At 25.9% G+C, this 26,485-nt stretch overlaps 1 protein-coding gene across 1 annotated transcript in view; it reads right to left on the bottom strand.

Annotated features, from left to right (window-relative positions):
- LOC109597676 (neuropeptides capa receptor) overlaps nt 1-26,485 on the bottom strand; it is a 46,557-nt gene that overhangs the window by 18,886 nt on the left and 1,186 nt on the right. The gene's annotated exons all lie outside the window — the stretch shown is intronic.

Here is a 26,485-nt window from a genome sequence, read left to right as displayed (position 1 = left end):
TAATATAGTTAGATGATACTTTAAGACATCAAAAAATGTTTTTCTAAATATTCAGGACATAATAAATAAATACTATTATAACTAAACTTTTTCTGAATTAGGAAGACCCAATCTTCTTAATTAATTACACAAATTTCTGTTTAATTCGTGTACACTTTATTTATTAAGCGACACAATCAACGATAATTATAAAGTCAACACTAATAACACAGTTTCATTTAGGAAACAATGTAATTAAATATAAGTTAGCATTTATATTAGACGTGGATCTTATTATACTGTAATTTATCTTAAGAAAGTTAAGAGGCTCAAGGGATCATTCTCCCCTCTACTAACTGGAATTCACGTTTAAAGTATTTGGAAACAATCAAGGTTAGAAAAGTTGTGAGATTGCTTCCTATATCTTTGCATCGGTTTTTAAAATGCATTAAGGTTTATACGTAACAATTTCCAGTTCTAAGTTTGGATATAGTTTCGCCTAATATAAAAACTGTAATATTTTTTTTTTTCAGTTTCAATTGATTTATAACAAAATTTTTACAAAAGGCCATTTAGGAGGGAAACACATACAAATACAATATTAATAAATATTTCAAAAGTCTTTTGTTTTGAATTAAAGTTAGCAAAAACTTTTGTTTATTTTTATTATTTTTATACAAAATTTGAGACAATATTTATTTATAAATAGTCAATTTTGCATAAAATATAATGCAGAAAACAATTCAAATTAATATTTTTATTAATATATTAATTATTTTATTTGTGGTTGGGATAATCTATTAGAAACAAAATTGTAGAGATTGATATCATTTTGGTAAAATTATAATTAAAATATTAATTATTTAATTTAATTTAAGAAGCTACAAATAAAACTTTTGATAAGAAAAGCTGTTGAATTTTTTCTTAAAACTCTAAAACAGAGATTAGTCACAACATTTATATTTTTAGTGTGATATTTGGCTAATTAACCATTAATAAAAATGAAAGAAATGTTGAAAATCGTTACGAATTAGTGGCATCACCTCTAAATGAAATAAAGTATCCTTAGTTCTTTGAATATAATATCAATTTAAAATTTGTCACATGGTATTTATAAAATTTAATTATATATAATATTGTAGAACGTTTTATGTAAACTATTTTAGGCATTTCCTTTTAATAAAATATCTTCGACAAACGTTATATATCTGAGGTAGTTTCCAGTTTCGCGTTCATTTTAAGGAATTTGAAGCTTTGAGGCGAATTACATTCTTTAGGACGACAACAGCTGGGATACTTGTCACAACTTTGGGGTCATAAGTCTACCACACTGGTAAAACCAAAATAACAATATGTAGTTACATTTCAACCTTATTATTAAACTCTTAATATTCGATAAACAAGCTGTGCAACTTTTGAAATTGAAGTAATTTGCCTCGTTTAAAAACAAAATTATACTATAAAAGAATGTATTCAAAACGTCTTAAAAAGTTAAAATTTTCTATTGCCCTTTTTTTTTTCTATTACTTCCTTAGCTCAAACAGTAATATACTTCCGTCTGAGTATTAAAATTGAGATATTACTTTCAATTTTTATCTCAGTACTTCCCTAAGCACTTAAGGCTTTTAAAAGAGGGTAAATGCAGTGTAAAAAAATTGATCAGTTTACGTTATGATCAGTCACTGGAATTCATCTTAAACCCACGAGGGTGCCGGTATTAATTACTATTATTATAAATATTGATATTGTATGTAAGTTGGTTTACATAAATATTAAACCCCCTTAAATCACTCACGCATGAAACATTAAAATAAATATTTGACCACATAATTAGAAATATTGTCTAAATGAATGGATATATTCGTATTTTGGTTTAGGTTAACACTGTTCGTTGGTGAATAATGGGGTGAACTATTTTAATTAACAATACTGAAATTTTCAGAATAATAAAGCTGCATTAATTTTTCATTTATAATCGAGAGTAGCAAATAATTGAAACGTTAATAGAGAAACTCATATATAAACATAAACTAGTTTGGGCAGTCATTAGCAACTTTATAACAGATATTATTATCTCATAAAATATTTAAACAATGATGAATGCATTAAATTATTGCACTGTTATAATTAATATCTGTTAATTAACCTTTATTTATTAATATTTAGAAAACGTATTCAACACATTGAAATCCAAATAATCTTCTCTTCTTGATTCCAGTAAATGTTGTTGTAAATATTTTGAAGTTAAATTTCCCAAAAATGTAAAAAATTAAAAACAGATCACATTTGCTGAAGTTACCCGCTATTTTGGAACTTTTTCTATTTAAAATCTTGGTTGGTCAGTGGATTCCATAAGTGTAAGTAGTGTAATAAAATTCAAAATTGACTTAATCCTTAGAAAATTCGTCCCATTTTCATTTCAACAATCAAATATTTTAACCATTAATTATCAGTAAACTTAATTTAAATATCACCCCATTTAATTTCACTAACACGAAAAGAATATTAACTACAATTTAATTTAAATTTTTGTGTGGGTGATTGTGAATCAAACAAAAGGAATTGCTTCGTTCCACTTTACCACAAAATCTGTGTCAGTAAACAAATGGAAATTCTAATACCTTAGCTTATTTTTACAGTAATATTTTCAGTTGAAACTGGATACAGATGTTTTTGTAATGCTACACTTGGAAACAATCCTTGTTTCGTTTAAATCACATATTTATTTCACCTTTGATTTATTTCTGATATTGAGTAACTTACTTATATAGAATTTTCGTTATATTTTTTTAAGAAAACCTATTAGGAACCGGAAAAAGTAATTTATTTTTTGTTTCATCATTTATTTGAATAAACATTTATATTTTAATACTTTTGTCTTAAACTATACTGTATATTATTTGAAAGCTTTCTTTATGCTATTTATTTCTTTCCCATATTTTTTGACTAAAATGTATTCAAAACAAAATTAACACGTAGGTGGTATTCATAATGCGTTTGGAGAAGATGCTGTAAGTGGTGAATTCGTACTATTCTAGATTAAAGCTTTAATCTTTTGATAATACGCTTGGAATTTTACATATTGACAAACTACCAAGAGGTCAAAAACTACCAGTGGAACTCGCTACCACTAGTAAATTGACCGAGTAAAATTATTTTACGTTCATTATTTTTCCTGGTGTTATTGATAGCTTCAATTAAAATTAATAAAAATTAATTAGAATTGCATATTCCAGGTATTAATTTACCAGGATTTCGTTAAAACTTTTTTTCCCATTAATGAATAAAATTTATGTTTGTATTTTATGTTTCGTGTACTAACATAAAAAGCGGAGTGCTGAAAATGTTACTTTGTTTGCATACTGCATCCTCGCACATTTACTTTTTTACAAAGTAAACCGCTTTTGTTTTAAACGCATTTTCAGACCAGTTTCCCAACTTTCGTTTATAATTCCACTGGTTACGTAACTTTGCCATTGAACTTCCAACTTTCCACCTCCACAATAGAGGCGGAAATCCGCAATGTCGGCATGTGAAAGTAGTGAAAATGTTATTATCTCAGTTGCATTCTGCATCCACGCACATTTACTTTTTTAACATAAACCATTTTGGTTCTAAAGGTATTTTCTAGCTAGTTTTCCAACTTTCGTTGACAATTCCTCGGGTTACACGATTTTGCCATTGAACTTTCTACGTCCACAATGGCGTTGGAAATCCGCAAGGTCAGAACGTGAAAGTGTCGAAAATGTTATTACTTTACCTACATACTGCTTCCTCGTACATTCACTTTTTTTTATAAGCTAAACCATTTTTGTTCTAAAGGTTTTTTCAGGCGAGTTCCTAACTTTCGTTGATAATTCCCCTGATTACACCATTTTACCATTGAACTTCCCACTTGCCACGTTCACAATGGCAGTGGAAATCCGCAAGGTCAGCATGTGAAAGTGTTTTCACATTCCCTAATCAACTTTTACTTTAGTTCACTTAAGTTTGTTATCAGTCCATTATTATTTTAAAAGGGTAGTCGAATTTCACAGTTGAGTTTGTTGAATGAATATTCAGTAATTATTAAGTAAACAGAATAAAAACCCTTTGAATTGGAAACATTCTCTTGTTGTACATATCAGGACCTCTCTGTGGTTTCATATTATTTCATTAAGGAAAAATACTTCAATTCAATAAGAGGACATTTCAATACAATGATAAATTGTTTTAAATCATTATTTATTTTAAATTGCCGGAAGATATTTTATACAAAATATCTATAAAGGAAAAATTTCTTGTTTAATAATATTAAATTCTGGATTTGAAAAAAAATCATGAGTTGCTTTCGGCAATTTTCTCTTTGTAAATAAAACATGATACTTTCATTATTTATAAGTTAGGAGAATAAATGTTATCTAAAGTTTGTGCACTTTTTACTGGTATAATTAGAATTATTTACTTATGTATTTTAAACTATCAGTTTTCAGTCCCCAGATTTATTTTTATATTTTTGGTCCTAGTCCCCTGACTATGAATTAACATGGATGATAAAATTATATATAATTTTTAAAATTGATTTATTTGTAATAAATGGTAATGGCAGTAGTAATTAAAATACAGTCACTGTAACATGTCAACATGTTAAAGTTAAACTCGTGATTCATAGATAATTCCGAGAAAATGATTGTCAGACAGAACACAGTCGTAGACATTGTCACGGAAAATAGGAACGGACACGTCAAAATTTAAAATGTACTAGCCATAATTAAATGAAGATGTCCACCGCCATTAAGTTACTTACGGACATCGCATCGATTGTTCGACTGTCAACTAAGAAATTAAAGCATTTGTGGTATAACACGTGTAATTAAGGTCTTAATTGTGTTATCAAGCGTCGTTGAAAACAACTTAATTGGACTAGACACTAATCCTTTTACCATTTATATCTAGGACATATCATATTGCAATTCAAGGGGTTTTCGAAGTTTGCATATTAAATAGGTAAGGAAATTCTACGAGATAATTAAATTCAAACGAATTAAATATTAGATTTATGAAATATTTAATTTAATTGTTTATAAGATTGGCTTTGTAAATTAATTTAATTTTCTCAGTAATGTTATTTTTTACTTTAATAGAACAAACAGAATTCAAAAATTTATCTTTATTTGTTTTATATTTCTAATTCAAAAAGGCAAAAAAATTATTATTTTATAAGCAATTTATTATAAATTAATGAAAATTCATTTGAAGATATAAAATATATTGTACCGAAAATATAACTCTCTGATTTAGTATGCATTAAATTTATTTATGACAATATAAACTCAACTTTATTATTCACTTTTTTATCATTTATTTAAATTTATATATAATAGTTTTTAATATGAAATAAAATTATTTGAACATATATAAATTACAAATCTATTTTATCAACTTATTTTAGATTTATATAAACTGTTTTATAAGTTTTATCTTATATAAACCATTAAAATGGTAACAATCGATCTAACAGTAATTTAATTAAATTACAGACGTTTTAAAGTCCTTAGAATTTTGTGTTTAACGAACCGTATGTCATTTAAGATTTGCATAAAGTATTATCAATCAAACAAAGAATGTTCAAATCATATTTATATATTTGTGTTTGTATTTAGAAAGGTTTTATTGACATAAAAATGATATAGAGTCATATATTTAATATATCTGTACACACAAAGGAAAAAGGTGGATTATTACATTTTCTGGGGTTTGTTTGTTCGTTTTACATAAACATAAACATAAATAATATTGTGAAATATTTTATTTATGTATGTCTAATGTTACCATAATATATTCGTAAATAGTGGAATAATGTAATTTTAATTAATTAAACATGTTAGAAATTTATTAACACAAACTCTAAATAATCAACGTCACTCCTTTTTTATTTCAGAAATTGAGTGGTTAGAAGTTAACTTTTTGCTGAAAAATTATATTTTAATATCTATGTCAGTTTCTAAAATATCTACGAAAACTGGCAATTCTTTCAAAAGGGTAGTTAATAACTTTTTATATATTTATTTGACAAAACCTGTCTACATGTACTTTTTTATCTAAGAGTTATATATTTAAAAATATATTTTTAAATTTCGAGATAATATGACTATGATTGAATTTGAATTTTTAAAATATCAGAAGAAATTTGGATTAACAAAAATACAGATTTTAAGATATATTAAATTATTTTTAGCTTACTCATATCAATATTTCTGTAAATTTTGAGGTAATAATTTAAAAAAATATTATTTTATTTCATTTAGTTTATAATAAATTCTAGTTTATTCATATAAACTCACGCACAAATTGTGATATTTGTGAATTAAAAGCTTATCAAATATTAGATTTATTAAATATGCAAACAAAGGGAAAAGATAGATTATTACATTTTATGTGGTTTGTTTGTTCGTTTTACATATAATAATATTTAAATTGATATCAGCATGAATAATGTTGGGATATTAATTATGATTGTCTAATTTTTCAATAAACCATAATTTATTCATAAGTAGTGGAAATAATGCAATTTTATTAACACAAATAATAAATATTCACATTCCGTCCTTTTTTATTTTGATAACTTTAAAAGTCAACTTTTTGATGAAATATCACATTTTAATATCTATGTCAGTTTCTGAAATATCAACGAAAACTGATATTTCATTCATTGAACTTAATAACTTTTTATATATTTATTTGACAAAAATTTACTAAATGCACTTTTCTATCAGTATGATTAAATTTCGAGATTATCTTTAGCTAACACATATTAATATCCTGTAAATTTACATAACTGATAATTTATAAATTTATTTTATTTATAAATTTAAAAAAAAAATATTGTATTCACACAAGTAACACACAAAATAAATTAAAACTTAAAATTAAATTTTTTACCTAATATTAGTCAGTTACATACAAAATACTATTATATTTCGAAATAATATGAGCTCAGTTGTGTTTGCTTTCAAAAAATATTTAATTTGTGAAATATTATTAATAAAAAATGAGGTGTGAAGTCATCTTTTTTTTCTATTTTGTTTAGAAATATTCGCAATAATCAAAATCAACCAACCAATTTGGGAGTTGAAAGCAAATCCGGATTTAATTAATATCATTCAAATTACGGTTTAATTATATATTAAATTAGGTAAGTAATTAATTAAATCCTGAACTATATTCGAAAGGTTTTACAAAATTACCACCGCTAATCTAATCTTGAAACACGGAAACTCGGAGACCGTAAATTTTATAAACATGAATGGGTGCACCCACACTCCCCATCGCGGCTGCTATATTTCGCATTCACTCAAATTCCTAATTCACCAATGAACAAAAACCTTCATAGATATGTCGCATATAATTTACTTTTTGCTTAGTCCGTTTTATGCGTTGGAACATGTCTGGGCGTGTAACGAAGTTACATGTTAAAAGTAATTACGGGGATGACAGTTAAATCAAGTGCGAATGCTGTTTTGAGCGTTTCAAGTCTATTGTGTCCTTAAATGGATTATCAATGGTCAGATTCAACACAGGAAATTTTATTTTATTAAATACTTGAACACATTCCATTTCCGCATATTAAAATCGTTCATATCAATTTAACTTAATAATTGAAAATTTTCTACATTATATCGGTATGAGTTATCTATTAATCATAATGTTTTTACAGTTTAATATGAAAATTCGCTTATTTTCTATGTTAATTCTGGTATTCATAAATGTTCGGAATTTGTGATTAATGCAATGGAAATTGTTGCTTATTCGGATGTGAAAAACTACTTCACATATTTGAACTTGTTTATTCATAACATACCTTTTTGGATACAATTAAATGAGAATGAAATTGTATTTTACCTGTATAATTTTTTAATAACATACCCATTATAATAATTGTTTTATTTATTAGCGAAACCACAAGTATGAAATATTGATACAGCATCGCTTATATGTAGAAAAACAAATTAAAAAGCATAATCATTTTATTAAAAGAACGATTCTTTTTAATTTTAATTAATTTTATAATTATTAAGCGTTTCGTACCTCCCTTTATATATGGAAATATTTATTAACATAGTTTTTATATAACTTTACTGAATGTTCCTCAATGGTGAAAAAGCAGAGTAAAATAGCGGTCGATTTAAACAAATCGATAATTTCGAGGGCGATTTCTAATTTTAAGAGAAGTAATACATTGGAACGAGTATCAACTTTTTGTTTGAAATTAATCTGTCAAATTTGAATGAACTCTACGAAGAAGTTCAAAATCAGTGGACAGAAATATTGAACGATTATATTGAAAAGCAACTGAAATCTATGAAAAATAATGAATGTGCCACTAGATACTAAATAAAGGAAGATTGTTTTATTTTATAGTTGCTCTAGTTTTGACCTTTGAATTTATTTCAAATATTAATAAATAAGTCACAAAACCAACCAATAAACAAACGTACATGTTATCAAACTGCATAACTAATAATAATATGGATATTAGAACGTATAAAACAAATGAAGGTTTCTAAAATTTCTCTACATGACCTATAGTATAGGTATAAATTTGATTAAAAATTTAAATGATGTTAAATTTATTAAATCGTGCATGTTTTTACTACATAATTTTTTTTTTTTATTTTTCAGAACGACTTTCAATTAGAAATTCTAAAAGATAAAGTAAGAAAAGAATTTAAACTAGTGTTTTGTTTAGTTGTCATAAGTTAAAGTTAATAAGTTGTGTTTAGATATATTAACAGTTCGTGTAACAAAAATGTGACTTGAAAAGGGACAAAATAAATCACATTGATTTATATCCTATTTATTTTCGTGAATCACGTAAAAAATGTACCAACAACAAACGATTTTCAGACAGAATTTATGTTTTGTATTTATTTTAATTAAATTGTACCTGAAAACGACCCCCGAAAAGGACAGTTTAAACTCAGTCTTAATCTTTTTTCAGAATTTATTACTTAAAAAATTGGACAATGATAAAAATAAATTTCTAACTCGTTAAGAAATATCTGGACAAGATGTTGCTGGTGAAAGGAGTGCAGTAAAAGCTCCTTATTCGCGCTTCCTACATTCGCATTTTTACTATTCGCGATCTAAATCTGAACATTGGTACAATATCCATTACAAACGCGCCGTCAAATGGATTAATAAAAAAGTAAAATATTAAAAGTAATTTATTTTATCCACTGTTAGAACCATTTTCAACAGGTCCTATTTAAATTTTTTTAATTAATCAGTAAAGTAACCTTTAAAATACTATAAAAAATATGATTTTGATGTTTAATAAATGTTTAAACATCGTGAATGCGCAAACAAATTGTATAATTACAACTACATGCAAAAGGCAATTAATTTTATGTTTTCAAATATCTTATCCTAATTTATTTGAATATTTTAATTAAGTATTTTGGTTCGCATCCACCATTTTTACAACTGTTGTTAAAAATGGTGAATACGCAACCAATCCAATAATTAGTTACTATTAAACAAATTCCAAGAATAAGTTGATTATATTAAAAGTAATATATTTTATCCACTGTTAGATACATTTTTAACAGGTACTATTTAAATTTTTTTAATCAGTCAGTAAAGTAACCTTTAAAATACTATAAAAAATATGACTTTGATGTTTAATAAATGTTTAAACATAGTGAATGCGCAAACAAATTGTATAATTACAACTACATGCAAAAGGCAATTAATTTTATGTTTTCAAATATCTTATCCTAATTCATTTGAATATTTTAACTAAGTATTTTGGTTCGCATCCACCATTTTTACAACTGTTGTTAAAAATGGCGAATGCGCAACCAGTCCAATATGGAGAGGAAAAGATATTTTCAATTGACTTAAGTTCGTCTCTTTTGGTTAAGACGTTTTTTATGATGATATATTCCAGCTAAGTTTTATATATCTAAAATTACAATATTTATTCAAAACATTGTTAATATTTACTTCAGTAATCAAATCTGAACACATAATCTTAAGTCATCAAAATATCTGAATTTTTATAAGAAACAAACCTCATTATTTTGTGAAACACTCGAATAACCGCACGAAATAAATATTTATATTTTTTGTTTTATATGAAATACATTTGAATAAAACTCGCACTTTTGCAAATGGTTTTCACTCGCGTCGTGTTCTCAAGAAATGATTCTGAATGTAACAAAAGATAAGATTGGAAATTTAAATGTTTCCAACGGCGTAACGTGAATGTATTGAAAAGAGTTTTTTACTGATAACCATTTTCTCTTTTGAAATTCTAATTAAATTCTGGTGGATAATACGATGAATTATTACATGTTTATTTTTGTAATAAAATATTTAATTTTACGAATTAATTTGTCTTAAGCCTATATAAAGTAAAATAAACTTAGTAATTGTACTAATTGACCAACTGGCTCCCTAAACCAATATTTCCTTTAATCCTTCGAATAGAATCGATTAATTAATTGGGGATTTACATTTCGCACAGTAATGAAAAATGTAGGAAGACACATTGTAACATGTGGGTCGAAAAATTTTAATAAGCAAATTTTTAAAAAATTAATTACTATATTCAAATAGTATATTTAGTTTATTTTGTATTAATATTTTCTATTAGTATTCCGAAGTAATTATCTGATTATATCATGAATACAAATTACTCTTAAATCATGTTAAAATTACTAGATGTGCCATTGAGAATTTGTAAATTCTGTTGTCAGAATTATTTTATAAAAATCTTCAATGCTTGAAAGGTAAGCTTTTTATACGTATACAAATACCTGTTCTAATTAGAAACTTTTGTCAACAAATAAAAATTAAATAAATAAAAACAATGGTTCTTAACCTTTACAAAATAAATAAAAAGTTTACTACGCTTATATATAGAGCAACTCTAGGAATTATCATTTGTCTTCATAAAAATGTTCATTTAAATATGTATATTATTGTTATGCAGTCTGTTTGATAACAACAATATGACAATATAATTACTTATTAGTGAGTTTAGTTAAGTGTTTATTAACATTTGAAAAAATATCAAAGGTCAAAAGAAGAGAAACTATAAAATAAAACTATAAACAAAACATTTAGACTTCTAAACCCCTTTTGTCATTGATTTCAGTAGCTATTCAATATAACCGTCCGATATTCCTTTGCCCTGCTTCCCATCAATTTCATCCCAAAGGTTTTCAACTGGATTGAGGTCTGTGCTTTGTGTTGGCCAAGATATTACTCGTACTCCTTGAGAAACTCTTTAACTAACTTAAACGCGTGTTTCAGATCGTTAGAATCCAGAAAAACATCTACAAATCATAACACCTACTCCACCATGCTTCACAGTACGTCTGGTGTGATTATACCTTTCATTAATTGGTCTTATCACCTATGAAATGCCATCAGATTTGAATAATTGAAACCGACTTTCCATTGCCCATCTATTCAGTTCTCAAGCAAAAAGTAGTCTCGCTGCCGTATTTGTTGCAAAAATGAAGGGCTTCTTTGCTGATTTTCTGCCATAGAGACCAGTTTCTTTTAGTCCAGTTTGGTGGTACTTACTGACGCACTGATTTCGTTAGTTTCTTGATTTATGCGGGATAAGCTCATAAAAGGGTCACGAATAGCAAGCATTTTATTTTCCTGTCAACGACTCTCTTAGTCTTAGTCTTGTGTTTCTACCACTTTTGGGAACTCCAGTGAATTCCTTCTGTTAAAAATGGAAATCGTCCTCGAAGTAATCGATTCGTTTAAAGTTAAATCGACTGCAATTTTACTCAGCTTTTCACCATATCGGAAATTTTCTACCATTTGTTGTTGAATTTTTATCGATAAATCGAGTCCCAGACATTTCAAGGAACGATGTCGGATACGGAAATAAATTATAAAATCAACTGTATTGAATGTCCGGTTTGGTTGCTTTACTTATAAACGTCGAAGTAAAAGTAAAAAATTATATTATAAAATTAATTTCAATTAAAACGAATCATTCTTTTAATAAAATGATTATGTTTTTCAATTTGTTGCTCTACATATGAACGATAGTGTATGTACTACTAATTTATTACATTTTTTCTTAATATTATACAATTTTATATATCGTATAGTAAATCAAGTATGTGGTTCTTTACCAGAAATAATCTGATGTTATTACTCTACAGTTACGCTATATTTGTTCCCAAAATCATTTGACATTTGAATGTTTAAAACTACCCAGGGGGCTCATTTTTCAGGCTTAATTTGCTTGTAACACATAAAATGCGTAGTAAAAATAACTTACATACATTGTATCATTTCCTTTTCGTTCGTATATTTGTCTCGCTACCTTATCAATGAAACATGGCCATGTTTATAGTTTACCCCGAACATAAAAATTGCCTTTGCTCCAACACCCACGTTCGTCTTTCCCTTGCAAAAAGTTACGGTGGGCCCATTAACAAAATCCATTTACAAACATATACATTTACTTTGCGATATAACAGGTTTAATAAAATTTGCTCATTTTGCAAATGATAAAAATTTCAAAGTTCGTGCATCACATAAGCGGGTCGCATTTTTGGTTTATATTGTATTTAAGAATAGAGGAAAGAAATATTTGATGTGATAAAAGGGTGTTGCTTAAACTCCCTTTTGCATTCAAGTAACACAAACACCGACGTTATTAATTATTGAATGTAGATGGGAGAAAATCAAAACAAACAAAAATTGTTTGTATAATTGTTGTTTCTTTATTAAAATTTTCAGTTGAAAAATTTCTCACTCACAGAAGACTCACATTAATTTAATAAAAAAATGTAACGTATATTTTATTATGTGAAATAAAATGTCTACAACAATTAATTGCCCAAGACTCTCATAAAAATGAATTACGAATATATTGAACAAAGAGTAATTGTAAATCAAAAAATAATTAAATATTAAATTATTCAAATTTTACTTAATATTAAATTGCCAAACCATAGTGCGACTAAGTTATAATATTTTAATTGAATAAAACACATGCACAACATATGCTGAGGAAAACATGTTTTACTATCTGTTCGTGATGCTATTTCTCTTCTGGCAGTTTTGCTAATTTGAATTACACTATTATACCATATAATAGAAGTAACGAATTAATGAGTTTTTGAAGTTTTTTATAATTAAATATTAATTTAAACTTAAATAACTAAATTTAAAAATCATAACAACTTAAGTTGCTCCAGTGAATTTCTCAATAGTGAGATAAATTACACCTTGTTTGAATATAAATGATTTTATATGGAATGCAAAAATAAAAAATTTTGCTACTTGTATATAAATGAACACATATAATTTCACTACATCCATACACTAATACATTTAAACAAAAATTGTTGAGATTTGACACGTATTTTATAACGTGAAATGAAATGTCAACACTGAATAATTGCACAAAACTTTTGTATATTGAGTTAGAAATATTTTTTTATTAAAATTGATTACAAATATAATAAACAAAGAGGAATTGTAAATATGTATAAAAATTAATTTTAAATTTAAAATTACTTTTTAAATTGTACAAATTTTAAATGTTACATCCATAATATAACCAAGAAATTTTAATTAAATTAAATCTTTAATAACACATACTTGAACACAATAATAAGGAAAACTCTGTTCGTGATTGCCTTTTGTACTATTAAATTATTTCAGTCTAAATCTCATTTTTTTCAGGCAGTTTACACCAAAGTGTACAAAGTGGGAAAAAATTTAGGCTCATAAAATTATATTTTGTTGCTTTTTCTAGTTGAGTTTTAATTTAAATAATTAGATTTAACATTCTAAACAACTTCCAGTTTGATTCAATGAATGAATATCCCGATGGTGAGATAAATTAGGTCTTATTTCAATATAAATGAATTTTTATGGAACGGATGAACAAAAGTTTCACTGGGAGATACACATAAACGCATTAAACATAAATTAAGCCAATTTACGTTATTGTAAAATTTTCAGTAGCAACCTTTGGGAAAGCTTGCACCCTAAGCTACTTAATGTTTTTAATTGAATAATATGAAGTAACTCTTACATATGTTTCAGCTCTGTTACTTTGTAACCCTGTCATATTATAGTAATTCAATATTTGACAAAAGAATTTGTTTAAAAATAAGTGATTACATTACACTTATGTAAACATAAATAAAATAAACTGTGAATTACGTCATGAAGAATTATTTTATGCTTTTATTTTTATATTAATGGATAATATTAGATGCTGTCCAAAAATGTTGTTGCACCTTTATCATACAGGGTGTAACAAAAAATAGCATAAATGTGTTAGAACTAGTCTGTCCCGGACCGAATCTCATTTAAAGGAGGGTACTAGCATTTAAATAGGTTACTATCATATTAAAAAATTATTCAATTCCACCTAGTACTTCAAAAGTTACTTAAAAACAGTTTCCGAGAGTGTCCATTGTGGGCCTTGAGAAAAAAAATTATAGGAACTTATCCTATTATTTTTGTGTTCTATGTTCTATCTAAATCTTGGGGATTGCCCACATATTCTGGACACCCTGTATATATATATATATATATATATATATATATATATATATATATATATATAGTAATTTAGGTACATTTGTTGTGATTTGCCTTCAGAAATTATATTTATATTCTTATTCCATAGCCTGGCTACATTTATTGCAAGAATCTCTCTTTTTATCACTGGATTTTAAAAACAGATTTAAAAACTCGCAGAGGGCTCTTTTTCACACTTAATTTGCCTGTAACAGATAAAAAACGTTGTAAAAGTAACTTATATACATTGTATCATTTGCTTTTCGTCCGTATATTTGTCCCTCCACCTTATCAATGAAACATGACTATGTTTATAGTTTACCCTGAACATAAAAATTGCCTTTGCTCCAACACCCACGTTCGTACCTCCCTTGAAAATTATTACGGCATTAACAAAATCCATTTATAAACATAGACAATTACTTTTGCTCATTTTACAAATGATAAAATACTTCAAGAACCGTGCATCGCAGAAGCGAGTCGTATTTTTGATTTATAATAATCTACTTAAGAAGGCGGAAAGGAAATATTTGATGTAATAAAAGGGTGTTGTTTAAACACTCGTTTGAATTCACGTAACACAAACACCGACGTTAATAATTATTGAAGGCAGGCGGAGGAAAATCAAAACATCAAACGCAAATTGCTTGCATAAATTTTTATTTTAAAAATTCCAAAGAAACCGTATTTACACAAATCGACCTTAATCAAGTATTTTATTATGTGAAATAAAAAATGCACACTATGGTAAGTAATTGCACAAAGCATTTGTATGTCGAGTTCAAAATATTTTTTTTTACAAATGAATTACAAATACAAAGTGGAATTGTAATTGTTAACATTTTAATTGAATAAAATACACATTCGTACACAACATATTTTAAGGAAAACATGTTTTTCTCTCGTGATTAGAGAATACGATTAAATATTCCTTTTATTAATTTCCAGTTGAATTGCCTTTTCAGCCAACTTTCCTAATTCCAAAAATATTAAATAAATGATTTGTGTTGATTTTTGTAATTATGCTTTAAATTGAATAACTAGATTTAACAATGAACACAACATTCAGATTGATCCAGCGAATATCCCAATAGTGAGATAAATTAGGCTTTGTATGAATATAAATGAATTTTTATAAAACGTAAATACAAATTTTGCATATGCATGTATATAAATAAACACCAATTTCGCTGATGGATACTCATAAATTAAGTCAATTTACGTTATTATTGTAAAACTAGAGCTTTCAGCAAGATTTAGGAAAGCTGGCAGCATCCTAACCTAGTTAACTTTTTAATTGTCAAATAAACTCTGGTTTTTATAATCCTACTGTATAACAGTAATGAGATTTTAATATTGTGATAAAAGAGCTGTATAAAATTGCATGAAATTACACTAAACATTTATTCCACTCTAGTTCCTTTAAACATCTTCTTACTTTCCACATGTCTGAATTTTCAGTCGAATTATTTGAATTTAAACATTTATGTTTAATTATTTATAATAATGTAAACGTACGAATTTAATCATTGGAAATTAAAATTTTCAAAAAAAAAATAAAATATTTTTTTTTGTAGTCACATTTGTCTTTTTAAAAAAATGGTGAATGCACCAATACATTTTCAAATGAATGAAATTAAAAGAATGGTATTATCTTAGATGATTAAATAAAATTGATCGATAATAAAAATAAATTAAAAATTGTTGATTCTTTAGTCAAAATTGATTATCTATTTGATTTGAATAACTATTTAAAAATATAAATAACATAACTTTTTTATATTTTAAAAACTGTTATGATTTGGATATATATAAAATTATATAGAATTATTTTACAATTTTATTTCTTTCAAAATAATCAATTTGTGCATTCGTTCAGGCTTAATTTATCTGTAACACATAAAATATATAGTATAAGTACTGCACACACAACATCCATTTCTGAACATGGATATTTATTATATGACACTTGTAAAAGAATCTCAATTTTAAAAAAAATTGCTCGTAAACTTCTTCCAGGATAACAGATGACAGAAATCATTCTAGATTCATAAAATATTTAATAATGCGGAAATAATATATTGTGACCTTTAGGCTTTTATTCACAATGGCGTTAACACAATCTGTGTCCTTTAAAACTTTAAAAAGAAATGGGGTCATAATTTATTTACTTTTTTACATTATTTACTACCAAACCACTGAAAATAAGGGAGTTCACTATTTTTTGAATTTGCCATGTCATGAGTTATTGAAAACATGTGAGAAAAATTCAAAACAAATGATAATTGAGTTCTATTAAATATAATAACAATAATTGTATAACCTGAAATATAATGTATTTAATGAAATATTTCAGAGTACATATACAGAAAATATTGAATTTAATGTGCAATATTAATTTTATTAATATTATATTAATAAAAACTAATTCCTAATATAATAATTATATAATGAAGGGGTGAATTAAAAAAATATAAAAAATACAATTCATTTGTCAAATTTCAAAATTATGGTGGGTACATTAACAAAATCCATTTCTAAACGTTGATATTTGCTTTATGATAAAGTAATAGTCAGTTTAGAGAAAATTTACTAGTAAACTTCTTCGAGCATAACGTATCACAGGAATCCTTGAGAGTTCATAATATATTTAAGAATGTGTTTAGTGTGTACTTTATTTACTTTTAAATTATATTTACTGCTGAACCACTGAAAATATACGGATTAACAGTTTATTTTATTAAATTTGCAACATCATGGATTTTTGAATGCATATGTGAAAAAATTACAACAAATAAAACTATTTGGAAGGTATTTCTATATTATTAAATATCGTAAATAAAATATTTCTACATATTAAATTTAAAGTACAATATTAAAAAAATACCTGCAAATATAACAAGCAGAAAAATACGAAATGAAATAAATAAATATAAATAAATTTTGAAGGAAAAATATATTTATTATAGTATACAATCAATATACATGGCAGAGGCCATAGTTAAATTTAATTATTTTAATACATTTAAAAAATGGGCTGTACTATTTAATTGAATGCCACTACCTATAATGTTTATTATTATTATTTGTTATTGTTGTGTCTTTCGTTGCTCTCTGTGAATTTAAATCGATTATTTATTACGAACATTTGCTTATTATAATTATTTATTCATTAGTCGAAGGGAAACAAAATGAGTTTACGGATAAATAAGTCAATATTTTCCTGTATTACTACGAAAAATTTTGGCTGAGTTTAAAGAAGTCCAGATCTACAAGAAAAACTCATGTGAAAGTTCAATTTTGTCTTTCTTAGGAATACATTCACGGGCTCACAGAACAGTTGGTTCTGCTTATGTTATACATGTTACATACATACTGTGAAACATGGTGGCATTTCATCTAGGTTATGAGAATGCTTTCGTGCTTCTGGCACATATTTTAACATGAAAGAGATCCGAAAAATGAATCCAAAATTGTGACAGATTGGTTAAAAGTTGCTGTCATAATGACCACCACTCTATATAATAATAATAATAATAAAGAAGTGAAATTAATTAATATAAATATCAATTAGCCACACGATTAAATGCATATATTTGTTTATATCATTAGATTATTACGGTTAAGTTGGGTCAATATTTGTCAGTCTTGTATTTGTAGTATAGTATGTATTTTAATTGATTAATTTCTAAACTAACCAAATATCAATTATAAATCCTAAAACCACCTAAATTTCATTAAACAACCTTTATTATAATTTTGTCGATGTATTGACTAAAATTATGTTAGGCAATATAAACGTAGCATATATTTGTATTCGAGTAGTTTTAAGCTAATTTTTAGCTATGACGTTTTATGTGACGTATTTGTATTTTAAGGAATGAATTGATATAATTATTTTATATTATTAAAATTAATTTAACTAAAGTAATTATTAACTCACTTAATTTTAATTTAATATTGTGAAATGGAGATAAATACCCTTAAAAACAAGCTCTGTAACACTTAAAAAACAAATTGGAACTTTTGATCCCTCCATCAAATATTTCCTTTTAATTAAAATTATAGATCTAATTTTAGCAATTAAGCTGAACAAAGGTGCATATAAACTCCCGTCACTTTGAAACTGAAGCTTTTGGAAACAACCTGAGAAAAACAAGTTACTTTCTGAAATTTCGTACAACATTACAATGGAGATTCATTTCTACTATTTTTAATCCAAACGTCAATTAAGAGAACTTCTATTATAATAAAATTTTAGAATATTTCAAATTATATTATAAAATATATGAAATTCTTTTAATCTATTGTATCAAATAGTCTTATAATATTTTTTATATTAATTAATTGTATAATTAAATAAAGTTAATTTAAATATGCTAGGAAAGTAAAAATAGTTGATAATAACACAAAAACATTAATAAACCTAAAGACAATATTTGTTTTGAAAACTAATATTGTCATTACTTGAAATCTAAACAGACACGAGAATATATTTAAACTTTTCTAAAAATAATTAAAATATAAGGTTAGATACAATTCTCCAAATATTTTTTATATAAATATCGTATTTATTTGTACAAAATGTAATAATAATAATAATAAAGCTTGTGGTTGAAACTTAATTTTGGTTTGTTTTCCAAATATTTTCAATGCAAATAACATTTTTCTTTTGCTGTTGTTGCATTAAAAACTTTTACTGTTTGCAAAAAATCTTCATGTAAAAAGCATTAGTTTGGATACGCCTGACATATCGTACAACTAACCACATTCGTCGCAGTTATAAAAGATTCAAAGTTATGACGGCACAAAATCCATTTTCAAACATACATATTTACTTTATGATAATGTAATCTCGACTGTTCAACGTGCTGAGACTCCATTTTGGGAATAAAGTCACCTGGTCTCATTAATCAGAATCAAGAATGCTCGAACAACACAATATTAACATCTTATAATAGATCGGGAAATTAAAATAGTATTATCATTGCCTTTTTAATCCTTTCAACATAAATTGTTTACTGTGGACAACATCCTTCCATTTGAAAGACTGCTAATTAAAAGTAGAAAAATATTTGCTTTTGACTAAGGATGATTATCCGATTAGATATTGACTGTTTTGACATTGAAGTAACATATGTAACGTTAAACATGAATAAAAAATTGTTAAAACCTTTTTAACGATCTGTTCGGATTTAAATTTCATTGAACGTTTCTCTATAGAAAGAGATCAATTAACAAAATCGTGAAGTTTAGGTATGCACAATAATAAAAGGCTAAAATACAAAGAATATAAAGTTAACGAAAATAATAACGAGTATACATAACATTATAATATTCTATATGAATAAAGATCTAAAAGAATATTAGTTGCTTAGTTAGTTTAAAAGTCTTTTCTCTGGAGACATGTAACAATAACTAGTAAATTAATGGCAGTTTTTAAATCTCGTAGCAATTTGTAAATTGAGAATAATTTATCTTAAAAATAGAATTAAGTTACGTCTAATCGATTTTAAACACTATCTATAAAATATCATCCCCACAAATAATATAACATAAATAAATAACTCCCTAATAATATATATACGAAGATTGAGAGGGTCAGTTGTCCGAAAACGTATGAGATCAAAACCTTCGGATGGGTTCATCGGAATCGAAGGAATTATACTAGAATCAATAAGTTATTTGTATCCAGCCTCGCGTAAAGGTAAATAATTTCTTTTATTTGTTGAAACACTGGGAATAGAATATGTTTTTATTTACGTTTGGAAGAATAAAAAAGGTGAGGCGTCATACTCGTATTTATTGAATCGATAATAGAGAACTTATTTGTAATTTAGATAACCTATTTTACTAAATAACCATTTTAGAAAAATTTAATTATTTAAATAACCGCATTAATACGGCATTTTTACAACAATTTTACTATTTGTACAGTGATGTTACCATTCAGGTTTGTCAGCATAAGCAACACTGGCTATTATTCAGGTTTGTTCGAAAAATATTTAACTAGCACTATGTTGAAAGCCGAATTAATGAAAAATGCAGCATTTCACAAAATTAAATAGAATGCAGTCGATAATTCGAATACATTATCAAAAGTGAGAATTGTGTGTGATTTTTACTTTTTTACTTGAATGTTTTCATAAAAAATATTTAGCATCAAATTCAACTAAAAAGTTATTATATTTGATAAAATTTTAGTCTCAGTATTCTTTAAATCATAATTGAGAACTGCTTATATTGTTTTAAAATATGTCTTGAAAGACAACAAAAAAAATTAACATAACTTTTTAGAGAAGTATATTAATTTCTGCTGATGTAAAAAAGGAATAAAATATAAATGATAGATTTCTTTGAATGTTAAGTTTGTCGAGTTATGTTTGGCCAAAATGATGCATGTTCCTCAGATAAATAGTCGTATGTCTTAAATGTACCTTTAATGGGCAAATCCGATAATTTCAGTATCATTTTTTCCAAACCCATTCGATTTTATAGTTTCTGAAATATGATTGACGACGTTCACTATTTGACCACCGGATACATTCATACTTAAATTGTTTATTTAGTAACATAAAATATCCTGAATTTCCTGACAGTTTAACGGAGTTTTAAAGGCGAATATCTTGAAAACAGTTTCTCTGAAAGATATTTGGTTGGAATATCTTTTTTAAAGAAAATGATTACACAATGACAAACGCTGAAGCCATAAATAGAATATGCATACCCTTAACCCGCGTACCCTGTTCATGCTGATAATAATTTATGGCAATACATAAATAAAGTGATATTTTGTTCAAAAATGCAACTGCAAAATTCAGTCGGGTTGAAGTTCACAAGTTCTTAGATACAGCCCAACCAGATTAAATTACTTCTTAATTGAATTATCTTGTTATCTAATTTATTTTCATTACAAGCAATTAGATAACACCTTATCTAATTAACGCTTTTATATTTAATTAATAATCAATATTTATTTTATAATAAATAAATTTTGAATGATCTTATTTAATTATTTATGTTTATACAATTTATATTGAAAAATTGTCTGTTTTAACCAACCAATTACATTTTTACTAACAGAGGAGAGATTCACCTTTATTTTTAAATATAAGTTAAATGCCTTGTCAATGCAAAATTCCAGATAAAAATAGTTATTTCATTTAAAAGTACTTTCAACGTTACTAATTTTCCTTTGAAAATGTCTTATAAGTGAGAACTAAATGTGCTAAAAGGATTTATACAATTACTGACTAAGGTATTTAATTCAATAAACATTCATAGGTGTTTAAAATACGTAGCTTTATGCTGAAAACAATTTGAACAACTTTCATTAATTGTTTTCTGTGTGTAACTTTAAACAATTATGTTCATTCAAAATTGGAATAAGCCACTAAAGTGAATGCATATAATAAATTATTATGTCTACATATGTTACAGAAAGCCTTTTGTGTAATATTAGAAATTAGTTCATATTCTCAATTGTTTAATATAACAGTTTAGTTATAGAAGTGCCAAATGAATAGTAATGAGGCATAAACTTCAACAAATTTTGCTCTTGTTTATATCGAAGTTACTAAATAAAACCAAAAATAAGACCTTAAATTTGACAACTCGTATTTTAATTAATAATGACTTTTGAAAATGGTATCGCATAATTTTGGCGTCATAAGGGTGTTAAGGGTTTCTCAGTATATTGTATTTGTGACGTAAAATTTTAATCAAATTTGCCTCACTTATTGTTTGCCCAACTTATATTGAAAAAAGTACACCAACCAAATATCCTTTAGAGATATCGTTTTTGAAATGTTTCCCTTTAAAATTCAGTTAAACTTCAATAACTTGGGCAATGACTTACCAGTAAAAAGAGAGATTTTGAGTTATAAAATAAACTACAAAATATTTAAGAATAGTGGTTGCCAATCATATGTCAGTATCTAAAATACAAATTTGTGTAGAAAAACATCAATTATTTAAAATGGTACTGAAAAATTTTAATTTACTAATTAAAGGTGCATTTACGGCAATGACTACTTAACTGAAAACCCGGATCATTTTTATATTATAATTAGACAATGAAATAGATAAAACTCTATAACATTAATTTTTGTAAACAGAAATCGATAAACTTACCATCCAAAGAAAGAGTTTTTACGTATCTACCTTGAACATGTATTCTTTTTTTACGTCAGCCGTTAAAGAAACTGATTTGATTATTCCATAAAGTCGTCAAATTTTTTTGTTAGCTTTCAGTCCTTTCAAAAACTTTTTAAAAACAATATAAACTATTAAAAGTTATCACTTAAAAACTCTGATTGAACAGTCATCAAAATCCATCGAACGGTTAACCAAATGTTCGACTTATTGAATTTAGTGCTAAATATTTTTTTCCTCAAATTATGAAAATATTCGAGGTATTAAGTAAAAATTACTCGTAATTATCACTTTTGATGCTGTTGCCAACCAATTTCAATAAAAATAATCAACTGCACATGATTTGATTTTTAAGTTATTTAGATGAAATTTATCTTTAGCCAATACGTAATTTAATTAGAAATTGTTGGGTAACAAGGTTGCTCAGAGTTACATAACTAAACATTTACAAAAAATAAATTGTCATAAACAGACATTCATGATTAATACAATGAATATCCAATCAAATTTAATTTTGAAACGAGACACCGTGCAACAAGCCCTTTTGTATTACAAAAAAAGTATCATGAAAAAGATAAAGCATAAGGTAAATCTGTAAGCCTCGTTTAGGTATATTAAATTCCATTATATATTTTAGACATTTACATTTAATGTAAGAAAGTGTGGTTATTGTATGCGAATTATATATAATTGTTGATTTTCCATATCCTGTTTAGATACTAGATAAAATAAGTATGCTTCAACTGATTCAGGTTGAGATTTATTAACAGTCAATTATTACTGTATTATTAGGTTGCTTCGCAAATACGTACTATCCGTTGGTTAAATAATGAAATTAATTTAACATGGCATTAATTACTCTCAAGTTTGATTACTCATGCAACTACAAATTCAATCAATTTAATTACAAATTCTCAGTCACTTTTTATAATTCATATATTAAATTTTTTCAAAGTATTTACAAACAAATTTTGTTATCCAATAAAAATATTTTCTATACTAATATAGGGTCCTTAAATAAAATATGAAGCCGTTAAAAGTGAGACCTTTTTCCTGTTGGAAACCACTTCAACCCGGAAATCATCGAGCTACATCCAAAATGTGTACTTGATCCCTTTATTCATATATTCCTTCATTCATATTTTGATGAAACGTGAAATGAAAAAGGACTTTAATAAAAATTGTCAAAGGAGTAATCGTACATTTTTCTTTTATCACACTATTTTCGTGCTATTCACAATATTTTTAAATTTTAATGTCATCAAAATTGTGTTTTGTACTTCCAGGGAGAGATTAAGTAATTTTTTCACATAAGACAGGAGATGTTGTTTATTATTGATATTAACACTGACTAGATGCTGAATAGCAGATTTGCCATATTTGATAAATAAACATCCAGAGTTATTAAATAAACACAACTCTAGTTAGAATTGGGGATTAGATTGATTCAGTGATTCCCTACTCTGGGGAATTATTATTCAGTATAATAAGGTAGTTTCAGTCACATTTTCGAAGTGCTTCCTTATCGTAAATTTTCTATTTGTTTTGTGATTGTTTTTAATAAGTTGATTAGTTTTTGAAATCTGTGTTTATCTGACTTACGCCACAATTCCTTAAAGTCACAGGTGTGGCTGCATTTGTGAATTACTGCGTCAGAAATTTTATAAGCCTCTGGTCAGATTGATTTGATTGATGGATTTTTTTCTATTTTAAGACGCTCAGTATCCACCTAATTGTCTATATCTGTTCACCCTATGGTTGATTCAATAATCCACATAAAATACAAATACATTTGTCTATTTATAAATAGACAACTACAACCACATAAAATATTCTTAAAAAATATTATTTCCAAATTTTCATTTTTGTTTATGTATACATAATGTTAATGCAAAAGCTACATATTCCTTTAATACGTTGTATAATGAACCCTTTGTTGTCTATCACGTTTACACCATAACATCCGATCTTTTAGTTAAAATGTTAACATACTACCAATTATGAAAATTTGGTTAATAAAAACTAAGTATTAACTAAAAATTTTAATGTTACTTAGTAATTAATTAATTATTTAAAATATTTAATAGATTTTGTGTATTAAAAATAAATAAAGCAAATATTACCAATAACAATAATTATTAATTGATTTGATATTTTTAATTATAATTATTATAATTTAACAATTAAATGTATATTTACAATTATTTAGTAAATTATGCCTATTATAAATATTTTTAAAATATTAAATATACATTTGTTTAAAATTTCATTATATTCATTTAATAAAATTGAATTAAATATAAAATTGTATTAAACATCATTTAAAGGAATTTTCTTGTAGCTGAACAAATATTTGCTCGTAATTGTTAACAATGATAAACGTGTACGCCAAAGGCGAATGTAGATGAAAAATTTGATATCCATTCATGGAAAAAATATTTCACAAAATTTATGCTACAGTTAAATTAAATTAGTTAGCGAGTCACGTATCACCATGACAACTAGACAACAAAGTCCCATATTCGTATTCACATTTAAAAATTAAATGGAATTTCATTCGAAAGTTTGACTGTTCCAGTGAAAGTAATGGAGTTTAAAGAACATTTTAATATCAGTTAATGTTACAAATCTCACAATGGAAATGTCGAATTTGTATTACATTTCTCGATAGTCAGTTTTTTTAGCAATAACGTCTAGACAATAAGATATTTACTTTATTTCACGTTATTGAAAAGTTGAAAAAAAGACACAAAAATGAATGTACAAACAGCAACAACAAAATTACCATTACTTAAAAATTGTCATAAACATATCTTTAATATCTATTTAATAATCAATGATGGGGGAATTACCGATGTCAACAAGATTAACATATACAATGAAATTTTTATTTGCGGCTAAGATTACCATATGTAAACACTTTTTATTACGGCATTATTTATACATAAAGCTGTATGCCCAGACCTACATCTACAGCTGGATATGTTGACGGATTAACAATACGTACGTTATTATCTGTCGTCATAAATGTATTAAACAGTACAAGGATATAATGTCGCAAATGAAGCTATTTAAATTGTGGCAAACAATTGTGTTTTTTTATACTTTATTATACAGCGAATGTGGTTGTACTTTTGAACAAAAATGAAAAGATGTTTTTTCAAGCTATGTTAAGAATTGAAAGTGCAGGTTAATCGAGGCGAACTTTTCGTTTTGGGAAATTCAATATTAACTTTCAATAACCCCGCGGGGGCTTAAGCAACAAGTTCAAACTCGGGTGGTCAATTAAGGAAACGGAATTTATAAATACAATTAAATTACAACCAAAATGTTATAAATTATGCAAATATTGTTATTGTTTTGTAAATTATTTGAATATTATTAATTAAATTATTTGATTTGTACCAATTAACTCTTTCACAATGTAGGTTTTCTTACGTATAAATAAGTGAATCATAAAATCTAGAAAAATTGTAATATTACTAAGTGTACTGAAAACGATTCTAAATCATTAAACCACAAGAAATTAATAATTTATTAGCTTAGAAATCATAATAACAAATCAACCTAATGAATTTAATTACGGCCTATTGATTTAAAATTATTTAATATTTATATATTATTATTATATTTTAATACATTTTAATGAATAATTAAATAAATTTAAGACCAAAATGTCAAAATATATCTTATTACTATAGATACCAGAAAAATATTTTAAAATTAAAAACAGTAGTTTTTACTTTTGTAGAATTAATTTAACATATTTAATTTTTTTTTACATTTTTATTGA

Source organism: Aethina tumida, chromosome 7 (genome assembly GCF_024364675.1).
Source record: "Aethina tumida isolate Nest 87 chromosome 7, icAetTumi1.1, whole genome shotgun sequence".
NCBI lineage: Eukaryota > Metazoa > Arthropoda > Insecta > Coleoptera > Nitidulidae > Aethina > Aethina tumida.
This window is presented reverse-complemented; position numbering and strand designations above follow the sequence as displayed.